The sequence below is a fragment of the Camellia sinensis genome, chromosome 13 (genome assembly GCF_055761805.1).
Source record: "Camellia sinensis isolate YWXY chromosome 13, ASM5576180v1, whole genome shotgun sequence".
NCBI lineage: Eukaryota > Viridiplantae > Streptophyta > Magnoliopsida > Ericales > Theaceae > Camellia > Camellia sinensis.
Window position 1 is genome coordinate 120,702,259 of NC_138973.1, and position 11,912 is coordinate 120,714,170.

Sequence of the window (11,912 nt, forward strand, 5' to 3'; positions counted from 1 at the left end):
ATTTAGATTGTGTGCTTTGGATTTTTGGGATTTGGAATATTTTAATCTTGATCTAATCACGAATCACTTAGGATTTTCAACAACAAACACGAATGAGGATTGATGAGTTGACGTTTGAATAGTATTATACGAGATTTGACTTTGATTTTTTGTAATGCACATTATACTTATTAATCTAATATCTAGGTTGTGTAAATTGTTGATTTTGACATTCACGTTACGTGTCGATGGTGGATTGTTCTCACCAAATTTCACTTCCCATCTTTACTACCCAAATTGTGAATGTGAATGTGAATGTATAGGAGTGTTTGTTACTTGTCGCAGAGAGTTGAAAAATACAACTAACACGAATGAGAATTGATGAGCTGACATTTGAATAGTATTACATGAGATTTGACTTTGATTTTTTGTAATTCACATTATACTCATTAATTTAATATCTAGGTTGTCTAAATTGTTGATTTTGACATTCACGTTACGTGTCGATGGTGGATTGTTCTCACCAAATTTGACTTCCCATCTTTATGGACTAGATTGTAAATGTGAATGTGAATGTATGGGCGTGTTTGTTACTTGTTGCAAGGAGTTGCAAAATACAACTAACACAATTGTGGGTGGTGGTTTTTGTTTGGGCAGATTTGATCCACGTTTCAAATAACATATGTCACATTGTCTTTCAATGTGTCACATTTTCAAATTGTCATATACCCATTATACATGCTGTCACATTAATGTTGGGGTTGTGTCACACATCAATCCTTGCACTTCACATGCTCGTTTATGTTGTCACATTATTCGATAAATCGGCATGCATACCATTATGTTATATGTTGTTATATCATGTTTGACATTGTTGGTATATATCAATTTGTGTATTGTCGTATATTTTAGGGTGTCACATTCGCGTTCGTAGTGTGTTATATGTCACCCTTCAGGTAGTACATTCTCGTTCATATGGTCACATTGTTCAATGACACTAAGGTTCGTTTGGCGAATCACATTTTTAGTTTTTTTGGTAAAAGATATAAGAGTAAAAAGCACATTTGTTTGGAAAGGATTTTAGTTTGTTTGCTTCAAATGGTGATCCAACTAAAAAATGGCGTGAAGAACAAAACCAGCTAAACTATCACATGTCAACAATGTGTTGAATTATTAAAATTTTTCATCATTTTGTTGGCTGCATTCTACTACAATAATACGATCTTACTATTCAAAAGTGATTATAAAACTTTGCTGCTAAGTGTCTATTACTATATTGGTTCTTTACATGTCTTTCGGCTGTGGCTCCCCATACGGCCACATCACCCGCACCTGATCTGACTTAGTTTCTCTCCCCGAGATGGTATCCGATTCTTCTTCGGTCAATCTAGAGGACGTTTAAGTGCCAACAGAGATATAATGAAATCATCTGCCGAAAATGACAGTTTGTCAACTATTGGTATTGGCTGAATGTATCCGGAATAAGCCGCTTTGTACTGATCGACAATGAAAAATGGTTCAACACATGTACTAAAATCCCTTCCACTATTCTGTATTGCAACTGCCGCATGTGCACATGGGAATCTATTCAGTTGCCACTAGAAACATAAACATAAACGCTTGCCAATGTCTACCAAAACCATTGGAAATGAATGGACCTCATATATGTCTTCATTTTCCTAGCTAACAATCCACGTGCAACCATTGGAGTATGCCTCATTTACACGGTTTTCCATTTTTGGACAAAGTAAGTCATTCCAATTAGTAGCCAATAATGTACGATTAGCCCTCATTGTCATTATCTGATTTCTGATTGTATTAAGCAACCTAGTGATTGGGTAATTACGGTCATCAAGTATCCATTTATTGAACGATTCTGCAGCGTTGGAGGTCATCTCTCCATAGCGTTTGCCCCTGTCGACATTTTGAAAACATCATGACAATGTTATCAAATATTGGGTATTTTCAAATGTAAATTGGTCGTATAGTGTAAAATATGTACTGACAAGCAAATGCAAGTAGTATCTGTAAGTATCGTACAAACCTGAAATATGCATTAGCCCAATGGTTCGGTGGCATATCTTCCAAAAAATTATTTATCCCAGATCGTTCTGATCCTTTTAGCTTGGCCAAATGATGCTGAAACGAAGCCTCGATTGGAGCGTATGCACATTCACGCAACTTGGCCATTAGACCAAAATGGACATGGTTGTCAACCCACCGTAATTTGTCTCTCAAATTTGTTTAGAGATGTTGCAAACAGTACGCATGATATGTAGATGGGAATACAATAAGCAAGGATTTGAGTAACCCATCATTCCAATCAGATACGATAGTTAATGTTCGAGCATTGTTGATAATGTTAGCAAGTTGCTGTAAAAACCAAGTCCAATTTGCAGTCATTTCGGAGTTAACGATAGCGAAAGCTAATGGGAATAAACCTAGGAGTTATGACAAGTGTTATGTTAGATGTGTAATGGGTTTAACAATGTTTACGTTCACATTAACAACGATTCACATTTCGATCCGCAACATGGACAATGGTATAAAAATAACAATAAATTGGAAACACATTTTTCATGGGGGATCCCCTAATGATATAGTGGACTAATAATAAAGTGTTTAGTGGCCATGTGATGCGTTACTATATGAAATACTGAAGTAATTATCATAAGATACGTACCTTTGTTGCCATCATTCCCCGTCGCTGCAAGCAAATTGCCTTTAAATCTCCCTTTCAAGAATGTGCTATCAAGGAACAATAATGGGTGGATATGGTTGAATCCATCAATGCAAGCTTTGAATGATATGAAGAACCGCTTAAATCAACCAGTTGACTACTCGAAATCCAAGTTCACATAACTCCCGAGATTGTACTACATAACTGCATCAGCGTACCACCTAAGTTGAACGAATGAAACATGGCAGTCACCGTACACTTCGCCTCTTGCCTTCTTTACACCTAACCAGGCTATGTGGTAACTAACAGTCAATCCGTACTCTTTTTTTCGGTCAAACACGACGTCAGTGGGACGTATAAGCGGCTTGTTATGCACCCGATCACCAAAAACATTGCAAATCAATTCAGATCATTGTTGATTCTACTATTCTTCCTAGTGCGAACAACAGCAGCACAATTATGCAAGTTGTTCAACCTCTTCAAGTAAAAGTAGCCATTGCATGTTTGAACCCTTCTATGTATCAACCATGTGCACCCTTTTTGCTCTCGCAACGTGCACACAACCGTGACCCACACTGAATCGTTTTTCACGAATTTGAAGTCAAAACCCACATTCAATAGCATATTTGGACAGAACTAAACGGAATGCAGCAACACCCCCTTCAAAACATTGGCCTACATGACTAATGCCATGTGACCAATCAACTGTCATCAACGTTTTCTTACTGTGGCAACAATAATTGGGCAACAAATCTATGTCCGTTTTGGCCGTGGAAAATTGTTCTATGTTAGGATCCATTTGACTTGCGGAGATAGTCCCACCGTATTGCTTACCTTGAATTAGAGCATCCACCTCATTCTGTGAGCCAACCGCAACGTAGATATGAGTAACGCCAAAGGATCTTGCAAGGGAAAACATGTTTTCCATGTCCACATCAGTACTCATCATGAATTGGTTCTCGTGACATGATAATTCGTAAGATATGGAAATCGATGATGGTGTCACGTCCGCCAACACCTCACATAAATTATCAACCAACTGTGTGAATGTCAATCCATTAACACTCCTGACAGCAACAGTGGATAAACCGAACATACACAATAGCATGATGTCTATATCCTGAGCAACAAAATAAATGAAACAATAACCGTGTCACTACATTCCGCAACCAAACAAAAAAATAAGGCATGCAACATATGTGATGTATAATCAAATGTGAGCCCAAATGTGAGCCCAGTAACTTTGACATCATACGATGGGGTTCAACCTACATTCAATGAAAAAAATTAAAACACGGTGATTTTTTTTTTTTTTTTGTTTTTGTCTACATAATCTTGATTGGATGGTAAACTAAAAAGAATGTATATGTTAATAATCTCCACAATAACGTCAATGAACCAAGTATGGACTTGGATGGTAAACAAAAAATAAGAGATATCCTAACCAAAATCAAATTGAAGAAGCACAAGGTATACCCAGAGCAACCAGACACTATATTCTTTTTATGCTTGGATTTCAATACGGTCATTTTGCTTCTAAACATGAATAAAAGAACCAAGGTTCCGATATTAACAACCCACTTCACAAGCCATTGTAAGAAAGTTTACAGTTAAACAATCTAACTCTGAATTCAATAATATCTACGACTATTATAAAAGTGTGAAGAATTATCATGTTTTTTACTTTTTACCTATCTTGAAAATACCCTCCCAAACTTATTAAATATCAACAAAATCACAAACAATCACAAATATCTTTTGAAATTCAAATACCTTCAAACATCAAATACCTTAAAATAATTAAAAATCATAAAATATCATAATCTATTATCAAACACCTTGAATGTTTTGGACTCATGACTCATATTCAATTATACTATCACTTCATCAATATTTTTTTTTTTCTTTTGTCTGTTTGATTTTGAATTTCAAACTTTTAGTGGGTGGGTTTCGTAGTAAGATCAGATCAACTTCGCAAAATGTTTCAGTGTTTCGGATTTTGTGTGTTCTTTATGGAGTGTTTGGTAAGAAAAATTTTAACATTTTTTAGATTAAAATTCACAAAAAGATAAAATAGGCTAAAATAGTAAATAAGATAAAATGTTATATCAAATCTATAATCATTTTATTTTTTCTCTCATAAACACCACATTCAACTATAAAAAAATTCAATCATCTTTTCAAATACAAAAATTTTAACTTACTAAAATAACAAAAAAACTAAAATAAGCTACTACAATAACAACTTTCCAAACACCCACTGCGTAATAAGACCATCAAGGAAGAGATGCTCTACTTCATTCTTATGAGAAAAAAAAAAGTAACAGTCTTGTAGTCATAAAGTTTTTGGATTTGACGGTTGTCAATATTTCCGTTCTCAAGATGTACGTTTCTCTTCACAAGTTATTCTCATACCTTTTTGTTTGTTTTGATGTTGGGTTTGGTTATGGTGTGCAACTTACACCTTACACCTTATACCTTACACTTACACCTTACACTTACACCTTTTGTAAAAAATTAAACCTTACACTTACACCTTTTTTGAGGTTGCACACCATATGCAACCCACTTACACCTTACACCTTACACTTACACCTTACACTTACACCTTATACTTATACTTACACCTTACACTTACACTTTTTGTGTAAGTGGCACATGGTGTGCACTTGCACACTTAAGAAAACTCCTTTGATGTTTTGATTTTCTAAATGGTTACTAAATAGGAATGGCAATGGAGTGAATATTAATTCTCTATTCCTATTTTTTTATAATAAATTTTTTTCATTCTCCATTCCCTATTCTCCATGGGTACCACCCTCTCTATTTTTTAATGGGTATGGATTTTTCCTAACCCACTTTAATTTCTATTTTTATTTTTTATATTTAATGTTAACAACCACTTTTTTTTTTTTTTTTAAGGTTCACAACAAAAACTACATATACCTTCAATCTTTTTTCTTTCTTTTTTAATATATTTAATGTTAACATTTTTTTTTTTAAGGTTCACAACAAAAGTTAAATATACCTTCAATCTTTTTTCTTTCTTTTTTAATATATTTGATGTTAACAACCTTCTTTTTTTTTATTTTATAAAGGTTTTAGCTAAATATACCTTCAATCTTTTTTCTTTCTTTTTTAATATATTTAATGTTAACAACTTATTTTTTTTATTTATTTTTTATTTTTTTAAGGTTCACAACAAAAGCTAAATATACATTCAATCTTATTTTATTTTATTTGGTTCAACAACAAAATCAAATACACATTAATTAATTAATTAAAAAGTTTGTTTTATAATAATCAAATATATAATTTTGAGACAATCAAATAAGTTTTAGTAATTGAAAAAAAAAATGTGGAAAAACGTGGAAGATTAAAAAAAATTACAACCATCTCTCTCTTTCTCACTTTCACTCTCTTCCCTACATGTTATAAGAACCTGATTACAATGTTATAAGAGCCTGTTTGAAGAAATAAAATGTGAAAGAACCTGTTTAAAGAAAGTGTTATAAGACCCATATTAAATTGCATCAGGGCATAAACAAAGAATTGTTTGTTGATCTCTTAGCCACGAACATTTTAGACATTAAACCATCTTTCTTTTAGCAAATTTGAACCATTCATTTTAATTTATCCAAAATCTAATTATACCTTTAACAAATCTGAACCACTCATTTTAAGATATCTATGCATTACCACACCCAATCCATCCTCCATCTTCTTCCTTTAGTCCCCCACGAATTTTGTTGTTTGTTACTTTTAAAAAACAAAAAATATTTTTTCAATTAAATTTTTACTAATTTCACAATACCATCACCACTATTCTCACTTTCACTGTCACACTACCATCACCATAACCACTACCATCATCACTGCCGCCATCACCCCACCACTATGTAACAATCTTTACTTTCACCTTCGTTCCATCACCACCACCACCAAATATTAAAAAAATATATATTTTTAATTTTTCTTATAAAAAATATTTTTCATTAAAAAATATTTTCTATCTAAATAAATGAAGCATAACATTGGGAAACAAGCTAATTTCAGTTAAATATGTTCATAACTAAGAAAAATTCTTTTAATTTAAAAAAAATTATTTAGTAAGACTTTGTATCCCCTTTTTGTTTTTCCAGCAAATAAATCTTTGTACCCATCATTTCTAACCAATCACGACTCATGCTTGTTTTGATTCTTTACAATTTCCTTATTTTCAAATACATTCATATATATATATATATATATATATATATATATATATATATATATATATGTTGTATAAATTGTGTGATAACATCAAACAAATAGATTCATACTCGTTAATTGAAATTTCAGAACAAGCAAACCATTCTGAAAATTACAATACATAACAAAATAAAATAACATAAAAAAGCAAACCGAAACCTACACTAGACAGTGTCCTTAATTTTTTTAAATAAATTAAAAAAATTCTAGATATGCATAAAATTTGACAAGAATAATGTGACAATGTTAATTAATATGTATTTGATTTTATTGTTGAGCCAAATAAAATAAAATAAGATTGAATGTATATTTAGTTTTGGTTGTGAATCTTAAAAAAAAAAATGGTTGTAAACCTTAAAAAAAAATTTAAAAAAAAAACAAAAGAAAAAAGATTGAATGTATATTTAGCTTTGGTTGTGAATCTTAAAAATTAAAAAAAAAATGGTTGTGAACCTTAAAAATAAAAAAATAATAATAAAAAAAAAGATTTGATGTATATTTAGCTTTGGTCGTGGATCTTAAAAAAAAAAAATTGGTTGTGAACCTGAAAAAATAAATAAATAAATAAAAGAAAAAAGATTGAATGTATATTTAGTTTGGTTGTGAATCTTAAAAAAAAAAAAAAACATGGAGAAATTAGTGGGTACCCATCCCCAACCCATCCCCTGTGGATATTTAAAGAATATCACTTACCCTACCCAATAGATAAGAAAAAGAGGAAAAAACCTATATATTTGGATTGGATCTCTATGGATACCGTTATTCATCGCCATCCCTAATACTAAATCTCTTTGTTTTGATATTCTGATTTTATAAATTGTTAGTAAATCTGATAAATTAGGATTAGTCTTAATTATTTTTATCTTACATATTGTTTTATCCTCAATTCTGTAAAGCCAACTCCAAAAAATAAAATAAAATAAAATAAAATTTAAAATAAAAAAAAAATAACACAAAAGCCAATAGTTCAAAGAAAAAAACAAACGTTTCCTATGTACATCGTTGAACATGATCATCATGGGGATAAATTGGGTTGGGGTATATATATATATATATAAATAAATAAGTTACACAAAACAGAATACATATGAGGCAACAAAATAGTTAGGGGAAATTATTAAAAAAAAAAATTCATTATTTGACCATTATAATAACAAAAATCTCGAGTCTCACAATATGGGTATTTGGCACAACATGAACTCCAATTTCCATTAATCCGTTTGATTAGTTAAATGAGTTTAGTTGGAAAAAAAAATTCAATGGGTTTGATTACTAAAAAAAATTTAAGACAAAAAATTGTATGAAAATTGAGTTATATAATATTTTTATTTGTTTCAAAATCACTTTGTAAAAGCAAATTTTAAAAGCAAATTAATGTTGAAATAAAAATACTTAACACTTCAATTATATAACTTGTAGCAATCATATAATACAAACAAAATATAATATGTGACTACCAAATGTATAAATGAAACTATAGCAACCAAATTAAACCCAAAAAAAAAAAGAAAAAAATATAAGAATAAAACAAAGAATTCCAAGCTCTCTAAATTTTCAAGTTTTCTTCATTCATGTATAATAAACATATAAATATTTGGGATAATTATAAAAATTTTGTTAATTTAAATTCTAATATTTTAATTTGTTTTCAATTTAAATCACTTTCTTACTTTCGTTAATCAAAATCAAAGAAAAAAAATAGTATATACCACGCACCCCCAACCGAGGTAAATTAGGGTTGGCCTATTTTAAATTTTTTAGAATTTTTTTTAAGAGAAAGAGGTAATGCAGTTTGTTGCCTCAATAATAATAATAATAATAATAATGCCACAGCAGCAAAAAAAACGTGTTACGAACTTATTAGGAGATGAGCCAATTACAAGGCTCACATGGGACTGCTCCTCAAAATTTTCAAAATTTCTATTTCATATATGTTTGTCAATAATAAAAAATCAAAAAATCTATTTATATATAAAATTTATACGAAAAAAATTTAACCACTAACTCATCCATTTAATTTTGTTATGATTCATTGTTAAAAAAAAATTCAGTCTAACTAAATTTTGCTTATCGATTACTTACTTTTATACCAGTGTCTCCACAATTCTCCATAGAGATTCACACCTCTATTTTATGTATTATTATGTGATTAAATATAAACACACTTAGTCCTTATGTAAATCATCTTTTTTGTGTACATAGTGCACAATTGAAAAACATAAACACCGTTCATTCCTTGACTCAAGTAAAAGATGAGAAGAAAGAGTAAGCTTGCAAAGTTTACCATCATAGATAATGATATTCCTGCTAATGGTACCGAAACTATGAAAGAGACAATCAATGAGGACTCATCTCAATTGCAAGGTTAGAAAAAAATTCATCGTAATTGAAAATTCTTTCAACTTACAAATCAATAGCCATTCATGAAATCTCAAATTGTTTTGCAAGAGAAATGCAAGAAAATGAAATTGATTCAAAATGATTTATCTTCATCAATGAACTTCAACCTTTTGATAGAGACTGGACAATAAAAGCAATTGTTCTCAGAAAAGGGATCATTGAACATTATAGCACTTCAAAAGGATAAGGAACAATGTGGAAAATTATATTAATGGACAAATAGATGTATCATTTAATGATTTATACAAATAGAATTTCTTTCTCCTTCATTTGATATTTCTAATTTCTAATATCAGTTATAACTTAGTGCACTTATTCCATTTCATCATTTTATAATAAGGGCACAAAAATAAAGCAACGACATTCAATGAAGTCATTGATATGCTTGGAGAGTCATTTCAGACGGACAGTACATATTTTATTTCCAGTGAACTTGTTAAACCCTTGAACCAAAAATTTGCAAGTGTCCACAAAGAAATTAAAATATCACTCTCTATTCAAACACAAGTACAAGATGCCAAAATGACGATCAAGTTGGATATGCTTACATATGACTTTGTCTCATTCTCTCATATCAAACAACATGTACAAAACAACATTATTGGTATGTCTTCAACATTTTCTTTTGTACATGAACAAAAAAACTATTACACAATTATTATATATAACTTACTATCAAATAATAGTAAACTTTAAATTAATTTTTACTATTATGTCAGATGTATTTGACTTAGGACACAATGTTGAGCCTCTTTCATCTGTTACCAGAATAGGAACAATTGGTAAATTATTGAAGAGGAATGTCTATTTGATAGATTCAAGGTATGAATTATAATAACTCTTAAGTTACAAAATCAAAAATACAAAAAACTTAAAATACTGAAATTTTATATTTTCCATTGTCACAACTCTCAAACTATTCTTCTTACATTATGGGGGAATGTAGCCCAAAACAAAAGAGCAATTCTAGAAGATAGAGTAAAAAAAAGACATGTAGTTGCATGTCCAAAGTAAAAGTGTTAACATATGCAGATACATTTAAACACTTAAAATAATATTATATATAACATTATTATTATTGCCTCATAATGAAAATATATAAATCACTAATTATATATATTTACAATTTTACATTGTTTAATATATAGTCATAATTTTCATTTCTAACAGGTGTAATATCTATATCCACAATCTCAACAACTACAATTCAAATAAACTCGACAACATCTAAAGCTGATAATATTAGGGGATGATATATTAAAAAACATATTGTTTCTATTTCTATATTTATAGTTTTTATACAATAAGAAAATTAACAAATATTATGTGTAGTTGCAATAAAAAAACAATTGAAAGCAAGTCAGGTACAACATTATGGGCAACAAGTAAGCAAAGCTTTGAACCAGTGAGGATAGAACATTCGATAGAACTTTCATTACTTGATTTTTAGGTATGTAATTTATCATCCTAATAATAATTGTAATAATTCCAAATATCATGATTTTTATTTTTTATTTTTATTTTTTATACTTCACCAAATTAATATTAATATTAATTCACTATGACTATAAATATCTAAATAGAGTACACATTGTTCCTTCAAAGCGACAATCATTCGTATAGATAATCTAGACCAACCTTGGTATATTGCTTGCAAAGTATGCGATAAAAAAAGTTTATCAAACTGAACAAGGAGTAGAATGTAATAAATGCAAGAATTCAAATTCAGAATATCATCCAAGGTATGTGATAGTTCTACATAATAACACAAATTAATGTTTTGTATTTGTTAAATAACAAAATTACAACCTCATAATTTATTTACATTTGTCACATCAAATATCAAATATTTGATGAAGCTTATAGTGGGAAATGGAGAAAGACAACTATATGTCACATTATTTGAAGCGACTAAGAAAATTATTAGATGTCCAGCAATTGTATTCATAGCATCCAAAAATAAGGCAAGTTTACCAAATGCATAAATAGTGTCACATTAGTAACATATATATATAGCAAGAGAAATAATTTAATTCAAAATTATACTATTGTTATTGTTATTACGGGTAGGTAAGAATAACAAATTTTATAAAGTGCTAAAACTTGCTTCTGAACATACAAGAAAAACATAACACACTCTAATTCGTAGACAAACTGCCCACTTATCAGGCTAGGCCTTATACAAGTAGCAACCTTTTTGTTTTGTTTTTTCATTTTTTGTTCATGTATGCGTAAAGAAAAGAAAACAACTCTTGAATATATTTTATAGGTTCAAGCTTCTTTCTAGTTGGGTTTTCCAATTAGAGTGTATTGTTGGGCGATAAGGGGCTAAAAGATCTACTACTTTAATTCCTATTTCAAAAATAGATAATGTTGTATTTAACTGTATAAAGGCGGGCGCAGATCTATGAATAGGAGATGTTGTGCAAGTATCTACAGGACCTAAATTATCAACAGGCTCTCCAAGTACGTTGAAAATTCGTCTAAGAGTGGTTCCACTGACCGAAACACTTAGAGGAGCTTTTGTGTCAAACACTTCCATTCCTCTCATTAGATCATCTGTAGCACTCATAACTACAGCTCTAACTCGATTGTTTCCTAA